At 36.6% G+C, this 15634-nt stretch overlaps 2 non-coding genes across 2 annotated transcripts; one reads left to right on the top strand and one right to left on the bottom strand.

Annotated features, from left to right (window-relative positions):
• Nucleotides 1–957: 957 nt before the first annotated feature.
• LOC112724171 (small nucleolar RNA R71) lies at nucleotides 958–1061 on the bottom strand. Its single transcript, XR_003163348.1, has one exon. It is a non-coding gene; the product is annotated as a small nucleolar RNA R71 (small nucleolar RNA).
• A 6684-nt stretch (nucleotides 1062–7745) lies between these two features.
• On the top strand, nucleotides 7746–7853 carry LOC112724456 (small nucleolar RNA R71). Its single transcript, XR_003163617.1, has one exon. It is a non-coding gene; the product is annotated as a small nucleolar RNA R71 (small nucleolar RNA).
• The last annotated feature ends 7781 nt before the right edge of the window (nucleotides 7854–15634 follow it).

Raw genomic sequence — 15634 nt, 5'->3', positions numbered from 1 at the left:
TATTTCAATCATATCTTTTTCAAAACCACCTAACTACTTTTCTTTCTCCAATTTTCGAAAATCACTAACCACTTTTTCAAAATTCTTTTTAATTAACTAATTGTTTTGACTTCTAATTTTATTTTATTTTCCTTCTTAATTTTCGAATACTAACCAATAATTAAAATAAAAACAAAAATAATTTTCTTTTCTTTTAAATTAATTTTCGAATACTCTCTCTGTCTCATCTCTCTCTATTTATTTATTTATTTACTAACACTTCTCTTCTTCTTATAATTCGAACCCTCTCCCTCTCTCTGTGTTCGAATTCTTCTTCTCCCTTCTTCATTCTATTCTTTTATTCTTCTACTCACATAAAGGAATCTCTATACTGTGACATAGAGGATTCCTCTTCTTTTCTGTTCTCTTATTTTTTATATGAGCAGGAGCATGGATAAGAACATTCTTGTTGAAGCTGATCTGGAACCTGAAAGGACTCTAAAGAGGAAGCTAAGAGAAGCTAAAGCACAACACTCTGGAGAGGACCTGACAGAATTTTTCGAAAAAGAAGAAGAGATGGCCGAACCTAATAACAATTGTGGAGATGCAAGAAAGATGCTTGGTGACTTTATTGCACCCTCTTCTGACTTCTATAGAAGGAGCATCTCAATTCCTGCAATTGGAGCAAACAACTTTGAGCTTAAGCCTCAATTAGTTTCTCTAATGCAGCAAAATTGCAAGTTTCATGGACTTTCATTGGAAGATCCTCATCAGTTCTTAGCTGAATTCTTGCAAATCTGTGACACTGTTAAGACCAATGGGGTTAATTCTGAGGTCTACAGACTTATGCTTTTTCCCTTTGCTGTAAGAGACAGAGCTAGGACATGGTTGGACTCACAACCTAAAGATAGCCTGAACTCTAGGGAAAAGTTAGTCAGTGCTTTCTTGGCAAAATTCTTTCCACCTCAAAAGTTGAGCAAGCTTAGAGTGGAAGTCCAAACCTTCAAACAGAAAGAAGGTGAATCCCTCTATGAAGCTTGGGAAAGATACAAGAAATTGATCAGACGGTGTCCTTCTGACATATTTTCAGAATGGAGCATCATATGTATATTCTATGATGGTCTGTCTGAATTATCCAAGATGTCATTGAACCACTCTATTGGAGGATCTCTTCATCTGAAGAAGATGCCTGCAGAAGCCCAGGAACTCATTGAAATGGTTGCAAATAACCAGTTCATGTACACTTTTGAAAGAAATCCTATGAATAATGGGACAACTCAGAAGAAAGGAGTTCTTGAGATTGATACTCTGAATGCCATATTGGCTCAGAATAAAATATTGACTTAGCAAGTCAATATGATTTCTCAGAGTCTGACTGGAATGCAAGCTGCATCCGACAGTACTAAAGAAGCTTCCTCTGAAGGAGAAGCTTATGACCCTGAGAATCCTGCAATGGATGAGGTGAATTACATGGGAGAATCCTATGGAAACACCTATAATCCTTCATGGAGGAATCATCCTAATTTCTCATGGAAGGATCAGCAGAAGCCTAATCAAGGCTTCAATAATAATAATGGTGGGAGAAATAGGTTTGGCAATAGCAAGCCTTTTCCATCATCTTCTGAGTAATAGACAGAGAATTCTAAGCAGAGTCACTCTGACTTAGCAACCATAGTCTCTGATCTATCTAAGACCACTCTCAGTTTGAAACAAGGTCCTCCATTAGAAATTTGGAGGCACAAGTAGGTCAACTGAGTAAAAGATTGCCAAAACTCCTCCAAGTACTCTCCCAAGGAATACAAAAGAGAATCCAAAGAGATAATGTAAGGCCATAAATACAACCAACATGGCCAAACCTGGAGAGAAAGAAAAAGCAGTGATTTCTAATGAGGAAGACCTCAATGGACGTCCACTGTCCACCAAGGAGTTCCAGATTGAGAAACCAAAAGAATCTAAGGCTCATATAGAGACCATAGAGATTCCACTAAACTTACTGTTGCCATTCATGAGCTCTGATGAGTATTCTTCCTCTGAAGAGGATGAAGACATTGTTGAAGAGCAAGTTGCTCAATATCTAGGAGCAATCATTAAGCTGAATGCCAAGTTGTTTGGTAATGAGACTTGGGAGGATGAACCTCCATTGGTCATCAATGAACTGAATACCTTGGTTCAACAGAAATTACCTCAGAAGAAACTGGATCTCGGAAAATTCTTAATACCCTGTATCATAGGCACCATGACCTTTAAGAAGGCTCTGTGTGACCTTGGGTCAAGTATAAACCTCATGCCACTCTCTGTAATGGAGAAACTAGGGATCTTTGAGGTACAAGCTGTAAGAATCTCACTAGAGATGGCAGACAATTCAAGGAAACAGGCTTATAGACTTGTAGAGGATGTTTTAGTGAAGGTTGAAGGTTATTACATCCCTGCTGACTTCATAATCCTAGACACTGGGAAGGATGAAGATGAATCCATCATCCTTGGAAGACCCTTCCTAGCCACAGCAAGAGCTGTGATTGATGTGGACAGAGGAGACTTAGTCCTTCAGTTGAATGAGGACTACCTTGTGTTTAAGGCTCAAGGATCTTCTTCTGTAACCATGGAGAGGAAACATGAAAGGCTTCTCTCAATACAGAGTCAAACAGAGCCCCACACTCAACTTCTAAGTTTGGTGTTGGGAGGCCACCATTAAGCTCTGAGTTTCTGTGAAGCTCTCTAAAAGCTCACTGTCAAGCTATTGACATTAAAGAAGCACTTGTTGAGAGGCAACCCAATGTTGTTTAATTATATTTATTTATTTTCCATTGCTATTTTATGTTTTCTTTAGGTTGATGATCATGTGAAGTCACAAAAATAACTGAAAAATCAAAAATAGAATGAAAAATAGCATAAAAAATAGCACACCCTGAAGGACAGACTTACTGGCATTTAAACGCTAGTAAGGATAGCAGAATGGGCATTTAACGCCCAGCCTGGCAGCATTATGGGCATTAAACACCAGAATGGGCAGCACTCTGGGCGTTTTAACGCTAGAAAGGGCTGTCTGGCATCTGGATGGCGTTAAACGCCAGGAATGGGCATCTGGCTGGCGTTTAACGCCAGAAATGGACAGCAGAATGGCGTTTAATGCCAGGAAAGGTAGCAAAGCTGGCGTTAAACGCTAGAATTGGCATAGAATGGGCGTTTGAATGCCAGATTTGTGCAGGGAGCAGAATTCCTTAACACCTCAGGATCTGTGGACCCCACAGGATCTCCACCTACCCCACCTCTTTTTCTTTCCTCTTCACACCTTTCCATAACACTCTTCCCTAAATACCCTTGACCAATCCCATCAATAACTCTTCCCCAAATACCCTTCACCAATCAAATCTTACCCTCTTCTCCATAATCTCTTCACCACTCACATCCGTCCGTCATAAAATCCCACCTACCTCACCATTCAAATTCAAACCATTTCCCTCCCAAACCCACCCCCACATGACCGAATTTCCTCTCTCCCTTACCCTATAAATACCCCTCCTTACAACCTTCAATTTCACACCTCATACACACTTAACCCCCCTTGGCCGAACCCACTCCTCACCTCCATCTTTTCCATTTCTTCTTCTTATACTCATTTCTTTCTTCTTTTGCTCGAGGACGAGCAACAATTCTAAGTTTGATGTGGGAAAAGCTAAGATTTTTTTGTTTTTCCATAACCATCAATGGCACCTAAGGCCGAAGAAACCTCTAGAAAGAGGAAAGGGAAGGTAATTGCTTCCACATCTGAGTCATGGGAGATGGAGAAATTCATCTCAAAGGTCCATCAAGACCACTTCTATGAAGTTGTGGCCAAGAAGAAGGTGATCTCTGAGGTCCCCTTCAAGCTCAAAAAGAGTGAATATCCAAAGATTCGACATAAAATTCAAAGAAGAGGTTGGAAAACTCTCACCAACCCCATTCAACAAGTCGGAATCTTAATGGTTCAAGAGTTCTATGCCAATGCATGGATCACTAAGAACCATGATCAAAGTATGAACCCGAACCCAAAGAATTGGCTCACAATGGTTCGGAGAAATTACTTGGATTTCAGTCCGGAAAATATGAGGTTGGCATTCAACTTGCCAATGATGCAAGGAGATCCTCACCCTTTCACTAGAAGGGTCAACTTTGACCAAAGGTTGGACTAAGTCCTCATGGACATCTATGTAGAAGGAGCTCAATGGAAGAGAGACTCAAGAGGCAAGCCGGTTTAACTAAGAAGGCTTGACCTCAAGCCCGTGGCTAAGGGATGGTTGGAGTTCATCCAATACTCTATCATTCCTACTAGCAACCGGTCTGAAGTTACAATAGACCGGGCTATCATGATCCATAGTATCATGATTGGAGAGGAAGTAGAAGATCATGAGATCATATCTCTAGAACTCTACAAGGTGGCGGATAAGCCCTCTACTTTGGCAAGGTTAGCCTTCCCTCATCTCATATGTACCCTATGCAATTCAGCTGGGATTGTCATAGAGGGAGACATCCTCATTGAAGGAGATAAGCCCATCACTAAGAAGAGGATGGAGCAAACAAGAGAGCCCACTCATGGACCTCAACAAGAGCATGAGGAAATTCCTCATCAAGAAATTCCTGAGATACCTCAAGGGATTCACTTTCCTCCACACAACTATTAGGAGCAAATTAACACTTCCTTAGGAGAACTGAGTTCTAACATGGGACAACTAAGGATGGAGCACCAAGAGTATTCTATCCTCCTCCATGAAATTAGAGAGGACCAAAGAGCCATGAGGGAGGAGCAACAAAGGCAAGGAAGAGACATAGAGGAGCTCAAGCACTCCATAAGATCTTCAAAAGGAAGAACTAGCCGCCATCACTAAGGTGGACCCGTTCTTTAATTTCCTTGTTCTTATTTTTCTGTTTTTCGAATTCTATGATTTATGTTTTGCCTATGTTTGTGTCTTTATTACATGATCATTAGTGTCTAGTGTCTATGTCTTAAAGCTAGGAATGTCCTATGAATCCTTCACCTTTCTTAAATGAAAAATGTTTTTAATTGCAAAAGAACAAGAAATACATGGTTTCGAATTCTATCTTGAAATTAGTTTAATTATTTTGATGTGGTGGCAATACCTTTTGTTTTCTGAATGAATGCTTGAACATTGCATTTTTTTGAATTTGTTGTTTATGAATGTTAAAATTGTTGGCTCTTGAAAGAATAATGAAAAAAGAGAAATGTTATTGATAATCTGAAAAATCATAAAATTGATTCTTAAAGCAAGAAAAAGTAGTGAAAAGCTTGCAGAAAAAAAAAGAGAAAAGAAAAAAGTGGCGAAAAAAAGATAAAGACAAAGAAAAAGCAAGCAGAAAAAGCCAATAACCCTTTAAACCAAAAGGCAAGGGTAAAGAGGATCCAAGGCTTTGAGCATTAATGGATAGGAGGGCCCACAAGAATAAAATCCTGGCCTAAGCGGCTAAATCAAGTTGTCCCTAACCATGTGCTTGTGGCGTGAAGGTGTCAAGTGAAAAGCTTGAGACTGAGCGGTTAAAGTCGTGGTCCAAAGCAAAAAGAGTGTGCTTAAGAGCTCTGGGCACCTCTAACTGGGGACTTTAGCAAAGCTGAGTCACAATCTGAAACGGTTCACCCAGTTATGTGTCTGTGGCATTTATGTATCCGGTGGTAATACTGGAAAATAAAATGCTTAGGGTCACGGCCAAGACTCATAAAGTAGCCGTGTTCAAGAATCAACATACTGAACTAGGAGAATCAATAACACTATCTGAATTCTAAGTTCCTATGGATGCCAATCATTCTGAACTTCAAAGGATAAAGTGAGATAACAAAACTGTTCAGAAGCAAAAAGCTACTAGTCCTGCTCATCTAATTAAAACTAATCATCATTGATATTTTTAAAATTTATTGTATTTTCTCTTCTTTTTATTCTATTTTGTTATTAGTTGCTTGGGGACAAGCAATAATTTAAGTTTGGTGTTGTGATGAGCGGGTAATTTATACCCTTTTTGGCATTATTTTTACATAGTTTTTAGTATGATTTAATTACTTTTTATTATATTTTTATTAGTTTTTATTTAAAAATCACATTTCTGGACTTTACTATGAGTTTGTGTATTTTTCCATGATTTCAGGTATTTTCTGGCTGAAATTGAGGGACCTGAGCGAAAATTTGATTCAGAGGCTGAAAAAGGACTGTAGATGCTGTTGGATTCTGACCCTCTTGCACTCGAAGTGGATTTTCTGGAGCTACAGAAGCCCAATTGGCACGCTCCCAATTGCTTTGGAAATTAGACATCCTGGGATTTCTAGAAATATATAATAATCTATATATTTCCTGAGATTTGATGGCCCAAACTGGCGTTCAAAGAAAGCCTAAAACATCTTGGCGTAAAACACCTAAACTGGCACAAGAATTGGAGTTAAACGCCCAAACTGGCACCAAAGCTGGCGTTTAACTCCAGGAACAACCTATGCACGTGTAAATCTCAATGCTCAGCCCAAGCACATACCAAGTGGGCCCTGGAAGTAGATTTCTGCACTATCTGCATTTAGTTACTCATTTTCTGTAACCCTAGGCTACTAGTTTAGTATAAAAACCACTTTTAGAGATTTATTTTACGTCTTTTTATCTTTGGAATATCTTTTGATCACTTTGATTTTAGAGACCATTGTACACATTTGGAGGCTGGCCATTCGGCCATGCCTAGACTTTTTTCACTTATGTATTTTCAACGGTGGAGTTTCTCTACCCCATAGATTAAGGTGTGGAGCTCTGCTGTTCTTCATGAATTAATGCAATTACTACTATTTTCTATTCAATTCATGCATACTTCTTCTCCAAGATATACTCTCGTACTTAATTCAGTTAGGTCAGAATGAAGGGGTGACCCGTGACAATCACCCAATCTTTGTTACTCGCTTAGCCAAGATCGCATGCCTGACAACCACAAAGCGGTCTACATGATGTTCAATGTAGTCATTGGACGACAGCCGGAGTATACTCTCTTGGATATCTAATACACGGACCGAGTCCGTGAGATTAGTATCTTCGTGGTATAAGCTAGAATTATTGGTAGACATCCTGGGATTCAAAACGTCTAAACCTTGTCTGTGGTATTTCGAGTAGGATTCAGGAAGGAATGACTGTGACGAGCTTCAAACCTGCGAATGTTGGGCGCAAGTGACAGTGTGCAAAAGGATCAATGGATTCTATTCCGACGCTAGCGGAAACCGACAGATGATTAGCCATGCGGTAGCTGTACTTGGTATTTTTCATCCGAGACGAGAAATCTGACAGTTGATTAGCCGTGCAGAAACCGTAGAGGACCATTTTCACTGAGAGGATCTTACAGCTTGCCATGGAAGGAGGTAACGCATGGTTGGTAGGAGGCAGTAGGAAAGCAGAGGTTCAGAAGCAACAAAGCATCTCCATACGCTTATCTGAAATTCCCACCAATAAATTACATAAGTAACTCTATCTTATTTTATGTTTTAATTATATTTTAATTATCAAAACTCATAACCATTTGAATCCGCCTGAATGAGATTTACAAGGATGACCATAGCTTGCTTCAAGCCGACAATCTCCGTGGGATCAACCCTTACTCACGTAAGGTTTATTACTTGGATGACCTAGTGCACTTGCTGGTCAGTTACGCAGAATTGTAAAGAAGTGTTGAGATCACGATTCCGTGTACCAGTGGTCCAATGACATCTTGGACAATTCAGACAGACCATCATAGAATATACATAAGATGATCCATTATGAAAGCATGTCAGAAGGACACCTTCTGATCAATTGCTTGTATCTTTCCCAAGCTTCATAGAGGAATTCACCTTCCTTTTGTCTGAAGGTTTAGACTTCCACTCTAAGCTTGCTCAACTTTTGAGGTGGGAAGAATTTGGCCAAGAAATCATTGACCAACTTTTTCCAAGAGTTCAGGCTTTCTTTAGGTTGTGAGTCCTGCCATATCCTAGCTTTGTCTTTTACAGCAAAGGGGAAAAACATAAGTCTGTAGACCTCAGGATTAACCCCATTGGTCTTAACAATGTCACAGATTTGCAAGAATTCAGCTAAGAACTGTTGAGGATCTTCTAATGGAAGTCCATGAAACTTGCAATTCTGCTGCATTAGAGAAACTAATTGAGACTTAAGTTCAAAGTTGTTTGCTCCAATTGCAGGAATTGAGATGCTTCTTCCATAGAAGTCGGAAGTTGGTGCAGTAAAGTCACCAAGCATCTTCCTTGCATCTCCACCATTGTTGTTATTTTCGGCTTCCATATCTTCTTCTTTTTCGAAAATTTCTGTAAGGTCCTCTCCAGAGTATTGTGCTTTAGCTTCTCTTAGCTTCCTCTTCAGAGTCCTTTCAGGTTCAGGATCAGCTTTAACAAGAATGTCTTTATCCCTGTTCCTTCTCATATAAAAAAGAAGAGAACAGAAAAGAAGAGGAATCCTCTATGTCACAGTATAGAGATTCCTTTATGTGAGTAGAATAATGGAAGAATAGAAGAATGAGGTAAAGATGGAATAAGAGGAATTCAAACACAGGGAAAGGGAGGGGGTTCGAATTATGATTAGAAGAGAAGTGTTAGTAATTAAATAAATAAATAGAAAGAGATGAGGGAGAGAGTATTCGAATATTACTTAAAAGAAAAGAAAAATATTTTTGTTTTTATTTTAATTATAAGTTAGAATTAGAAATTTAAGAAAAGAAATAAAGGTAAATTGAAAACTAAATTAATTAATTAATTAAAAAAATTTTTGAAAAAAATATTAGTTAGTTTTCAAAATTAATGAGAGAGAAAAGTAGTGAGGTGGTTTTGAAAAAGATAAGAAATAGTAAACTTTTTAAAATTAAAACAAACAAGTCAAGTGGTTAATTGAAAAAGATTTGAAATTAAATTTTGAAAAGATAGGAAGTTAGAAAAAGATTTTGAAATTAGTTTTGAAAAAGATATGATTGAAATTTATTTTGAAAAAGATTTGAAAAAGAAATTTAAAAAGATTTATTTTTAAAATTAAAGTTGATGACTTGACTAACAAGAAACTAAAAGATATGATTCTAGAATTTAAAGATTGAACCTTTCTTAACAGAAAAGTAACAAACTTGAAATTTTTGTATCAAAACATTAATTGTTAGTAAAGTTTTCGAAAATGTGAAATAAAAATAAGAAAAAGATTTTGAAAATTTATTGTGAAGAATTTTTGAAAAATAGGAAAGAAAAATGAAAAAGATTTGATTTTTGAAAAAGATTTGAAAAGATAGAGTTTTTAAATTGAAATTTTGACTTGACTAACAAGAAACAACTAAATTTTGAAAATTTTTTACTAAGTCAACCCAAACTTTCGAAATTTATGAGTAAAATAAGGGAAAGATATTATTTTTTATTTTTTTTGAATTAATGAAGAAAGAGAAAAATAACAAAATGACACAAAACATAAGAAATTAAGATTAAAACAAATAATACATGCAAGAACACTTTGAATGTCAAGATGAACACCAAGAACACTTTGAAGATCATGATGAACATCAAGAACACATTTTTAAAAATTTTTAAGAAAAGAAAGATATGCAAGACACCAAACTTAGAAATTTTTAATGTTCAGACACTATGAATTCGAAAATGCATATGAAAAATAACAAAAAGCACAAAACAAGAAAAATTAAAGATCAAACAAGGAAAATCATCAAGAACAACTTGAAGATCAAAGAAGAACACAACGCATATATTTTCGAAAATTTAAGAAAAATTAAAACATGCAATTGACACCAAACTTAAAATTTGACACTAGACTCAAACAAGAAACACAAATTTTTTTTTGTTTTATGATTTTATTAAAAAAATTTTTATATTTTTTGAAATTATTTTGGAAAAAGAGAAATAAGAAATTCAAAATTTTTAATAAGAATTCCAGGATTCATGCAATGTTAGTCTAAAGCTTCGGTCCAATAGAATTAGACATGGCCAAGTGGCCAGCTAAGCTTTAGCATATCAATTACAAACATGTCCTTTCTACAATGGAAAGTGGAAACCTCGGTCCAAAAGATTAGACATGGCTTAACAGCCAGCCAGGCTTCAACATATCTCATGAAACTCTAGAATTCATTCTTAAAAACTCTGAAGAACGGAATTTCTTTTTTGAATTTTTCGAAAATAAAAATAAAAAGCTTAAACATAAAATAAAATTACCTAATCTAAGCAACAAGATGAACCGTCAGTTGTCCAAACTCAAACAATCCTTGGCAACGGCGCCAAAAACTTGGTGCACGAAATTGTGATTCACACTTTTCACAACTTCGCACAACTAACCAGCAAGTGCACTGGGTCGTCCAAGTAATACCTTACGTGAGTAAGGGTCGATCCCACAGAGATTGTCAGCTTGAAGCAAGCTATGGTTATCTTGTAAATCTCAGTCAGGTAGATTCAAATGGTTATGAGTATTGATAATTAAAAGATAAATAAACATAAAATAAAATAAAATTACTTATGTAATTCATTGGTGGGAATTTCAGATAAGCGTTTGGAGATGCTTTGTTGCTTCTGAACCTCTGCTTTCTAATTGTCTTCTTCCAATCATGCGTGCTCCCTTCCATGACAAGCTGTATGATCCTCTCAGATGAAAAATACCAGGTACAATCACTGCACGGCTAATCAACTGTCGAATTTCTCGTCTTGGATGAAAAATACCAGGTACAGCTACCGCACAGCTAATCATCTGTCGGTTTTCACTAAAGTCGAAATAGGATCATTATCCTTTTGCACATTGTCACTGTGCCCAACATTCGCAAGTTTGAAGCTCATCACATTCATCCCTTCTTAGATCCTACTCGAAATACCACAGACTAGGTTTAGACTTTTCGGATCTCATGAATGCTGCCAATGGTTCTAGCCTATACCACGAAGATTCTAATCACGAACTCGGATGCTCTGTTGTCAGGAGAGGCGATGCAAATCGTGGGTTAGAGACCCAAGAGAATATACTCCAGCTGTCGTCCAATGACTACGTTGAACATCATGTAGACCGCTTTGTGGTTGTCAGGCACGCGGATCTTGGCTAAGCAAGTAACGAAGATAGTGGGTGATTGTCACGGGTCACCCCTTCATTCTGACTTAACTGAATTAAGTACGAGAGTATATCTTGGAGAAGAAGTAGGCGTCAATTGAAAGAAAAACAATAGTACTTGCATTAATTCATGAAGAATAGCAGAGCTCCACACCTTATTCTATAGGGTGTAGAAACTCCACCGTAGAAAATAAATAAGAGAAAAAGGTCTAGGCATGGCCGAATGGCCAGCCTCTAAGTCCAAGGTTTCATAAACTGAAAAGAAGCTCTCAATACAATAGTAAAAAGTGCTATTTATACTAAACTAGTTACTAGGAATTACAGAAAATAAGTAACTAAGTGCAGATAGTGCAGAAATCCACTTCCGGGGCCCACTTGGTGTGTGCTTGGACTGAGAATTGAGCTTTACACGTGAATAGGCCATTTCTAGAGTTAAACACCAGCTTGGATGCTAGTTTGGGCGTTTAACTCCAGTTTTGGTGCCAGTTCTGGCGTTTTACGCCAGAAAAAGGGTCTCTACCCGGCCTTTAGATGCCAGTTTAGGCCATCAAATCTCAGGCAAAGTATGGACTATTATATATTGTTGGAAAGCCCAAGATGTCTACTTTCTAACGCAATTGAGAGCGCGCCAATTGAGCTTCTGTAGATCTAGAAAATCCACTTCGAGTTTAGGAGGGTCAGAATCCAACAGCATCTGCAGTCCTTTTTCAGCCTCTGAATCAGATTTTTGCTCAAGTCCCTCAATTTCAGCCAGAAAATACCTGAAATTACAGAAAAATACAAAAACTCATAGTAAAGTCCAAAAATGTGATTTTTGCATAAAAACTAACCAAAATATAATAAAAAGTAACTAAAACATGCTAAAAACTACCTAAAAACATTACCAAAAGGGTATAAATTATCCGCTCATTAGGGACCTGTCCTGAGGAGGTCGGTCACTTTTGTCTTTAATCAGCCCGGGTCACATAGCTCGACCCAGGGTATGAACACTACCACACAGAGCTTTACACTTAAGTCGTAAAATAGAGGTGGTAAAGCATTACGACTTCTAAAATAAAATATATACATAGTAATAGTTGAAAGGAATTCATAACGAGGAGCCTTGAAGTAAAGTTTAAACAGAAGTCGCAAAACGAAAAGTGCAACACTCACGTAAACGGAAATGGAGAACGAGAAAAGGGGTAAAAAGTATAAACATAAAGAGTAGAATATCAAAGGTACAAAATATCAAGCTCCAGGCTCGATCTGAAAAGCCAAGACCGGCCGGAGAATATCATAAACATATATATATATATATATATATATATATATATATATATATATATATATATATATATATATATAATATACACACACACTTTCCCCAAAACAACTCAAAATACATGACTTAAACTCTTATTTCTCCATGAAGCCTCTAGGAGGAACAAAAGTGAAGCATATGCAGAGGAGAAGTCTATACATATACATAGAGAAATACAAAAGATAACATCCCAACTTCGCTTGCGACAGGAAACTCCAGACGCTTAGCGAGGTGCCTCTCGACCTGTATTTGAAAAATAACAACATATGTACGGAATGAGAACCCCAGAGGTTCTCAACATGGTAAAGGTGCCAACATACATAATATATAAGGTCCCGGAAAAGCCAGAGGAGATCCTAGAACTCTGACACTCAGATTGAAAACTTAGAGTTATAAATTAAACCAGAAACCAGGTAAACTATCTAAGGTACTTAGGTTCTAATCCAAATATGACTTAACACCTCAATCTCACTCTCCTCCAACCCTCCAAAACTTCGGTGAAACAACCCTCGTCACTCCTCTTCTAGACAAGGGATCTCTCAGTTGCATAGACAAACAATACAGATAAAGAAAGCACAGATAGAATGCAGTTACAACAGGTAGAACATATAGCAATTAGGCATAGTTAATCAAACAGGCAATCCCAAGTAATGCAAACTCAAACAAAATAGACAAATGCATATGATGTATGCCTTTCCTACAGGCCGTGAGCTCATGTGTCGGTAATTTTGCTAGAACCCGACACACCTAGTAGCTAACTCGGATATCGTCTCTCTGACATACCTCCATACTCATGGGATATAGTGCCGTCACACTATTGGAATATAGTGTCCGCCATACTCATGGGATATAGTGCCCATCGCATTTCCCGAGATAAAGTGTTCCCACACTCTTGGGGTATAGCGCGTGCCACGCTCTTGGGATATAGTGCCCGTCACACTCATGGGATATAGTGCCTGACACACTTCCTGGGATAAAGTACTTGATAAACGCCAATTTTGTGGTTTATCTTGTGTTGAATTCAGGGGATTTTATCAACTTATCTTACATTTATTTAATGAAATAGCATGATTTTGTAATTCTTCCTAATTTATGCTTAAGAGTGAAAACATGCTTTTTAGGCCTTAAAATTGCTAAATTTAATTCACTTTAATTCCATTTGATGCCTTGATATGTTTGTTGAGTGATTTCAGGCTTATGAGGCAAGGATTGGATGGAAGAAGTGAAGAGAAAAGCATGCAAAGTGGAGAATTCATGAAGAAATGAGGATTTGCTGAATTCAAGGTCACGCGCATGCATCACCCACGCATACGCATGAGAGGGAATTTTGTCAAGCGACGCGTACGCGTGACCCACGCGTACGCATGACAAGCAGAACGTGACCTCATTTAAGGCAACGCGCTGGGGGTGATTTCTGAGCCATCCAGGGCCAAATCCAACTAATTTCTGAAGCTATTTGATGCAAAATTCAAGAGGGAACAAGGGGAGAGCAATTAGATTAGTTTTGCAACATGTTGTAGGGTAGTTTTCTAGAGAGAGAATCTCCCTCTTCTCTCTAGAATTAGAGTTCTTAGTTTAATTTCCTTCTAGATTTAAGTTTTGATTCTTGTTTTGATATAGTTTTCCTTGCTTTTTATTATTCTAGCACTTTGATTCTCTTAGTTTCTCTTGTTAATTTCACTTTCCTTTAATGCAATTTTATGTTTTATGTTCTTTTAATGCTTAATTGAGTTATTGTTATTATTTTTTTGTATTGGGTAGTTTTATATTTTATATTTCTTGCAATTTTACCATACTTTTCTTTTATGCCTTCCAAGTGTTTGACAAAATACTTTGCTTAGGTTTAGAGTAGAATTTTGAACATTGTTGGCTTGGAAAGAGAAATTAGGTGCTCTTGAGTCATTAATACCTAACTTATGTTGGTGATCTAGAGTTGTTAGTTAATATTGTTTCTATTGATTCTAATCTCTTGCTAATTCAATTAGTAAGTTGATTAGGACTTATGGATTGAAATTAGCTAGTTTTATTTAATTTTCTCCCGATATTGGAGATAACGTAATAGACTTAACTCTTGATAATTATTGTCCTATGATTAATGACTAGGATAGAAAATCTTGGTTCTCAATCCTTGCCATGAATGCCTCTTTTGGGTGACAAATTTCTAATCCCAACACTTTCACATTTTATTTTCTTTTATTATTAGGTCTTTTAGAATTCTTAGTTATATTTTTCTTAGTTATTGCATTTCCTTGCATATATATAATAAGCTTAGTCAAAATAATAAAATTTTCCAAGGATTTTATCTATAGGCCACTCTAATTGATTTGAGTTAAAAAATTTTCATTGAACTTTCTTGAATTATATATTGTGGAACATGTTTTTGAGCTAAGAACACATAAGCATGTGAGATTTGAGCCTAACTGCGTGGTTGCATTATATAACCACTATTTTCCTTCTTGTGTGTATTATTCTATTTCTATGATTGTAATCTTTTATTTGTTTGATTCTTTATATCCATTGTTTGATGTATATATACATTTATATGATTGAGGACTTGATTTCATTGAGCTCACTTACCCAAATGGTCTTACCCTTTTATCCACCTTTGTTAGCCACTTTTGAGCCTATGGTAATCTCCTTTTGTTCTTTAATTTATCACATCATTACCCCTAAGTGAAAAATAATAAATGTCCTTCATTTGGATCTTTGATTAGCTTAGGCTAGTGAGAGTATGTATCATTCAAGTGTGGGAAAATTTATGAACATTGGTTGAGGTAAAAGTGTATTTTGTATTGTTGTTGATGATCTTGGAAATTGGGCACATACTCAAGCATTAAATGTTTAAACCATATGCATTGATGTTCTTGTATATATCTTAGTTTGAAAAAAAATAAAAATAAATAAATAAATAAATAAATAAATAAATAAATAAATAAAATAATATAAAAATAGAAAAAGAAAAGAAAAGAAAAAGAAAGCAATAAAAAAGGGACAAAATGCCCCAAAGTAACTCAATAATAATCAATGCATATGTGTTATGATCAAAAGGAGAATGCATGAGTGTGTGAAAAAGTGAAGAATGGGTAGTTAGGTTTGCATTTGAATTGTATAGGTTGTAGGTTAGGTGAGAGCTTAAGATAGTCAAAGATTCAAATTTTAAGCTCACTTGACCAAATACAATCCTACTTTGACCCTAGCCCCATTACAACCTATGGATAAGTCCTCATGATATTTGTATGCATGCATTGAATAATTGTTGATTGTTAGATGAATAACAAATCTTGAAAAACAT

The sequence above is a fragment of the Arachis hypogaea genome, chromosome 11 (genome assembly GCF_003086295.3).
Source record: "Arachis hypogaea cultivar Tifrunner chromosome 11, arahy.Tifrunner.gnm2.J5K5, whole genome shotgun sequence".
NCBI lineage: Eukaryota > Viridiplantae > Streptophyta > Magnoliopsida > Fabales > Fabaceae > Arachis > Arachis hypogaea.
Note: the sequence above shows the minus strand (reverse complement) of the source record. Positions and strands in the feature narration are given on the sequence as shown.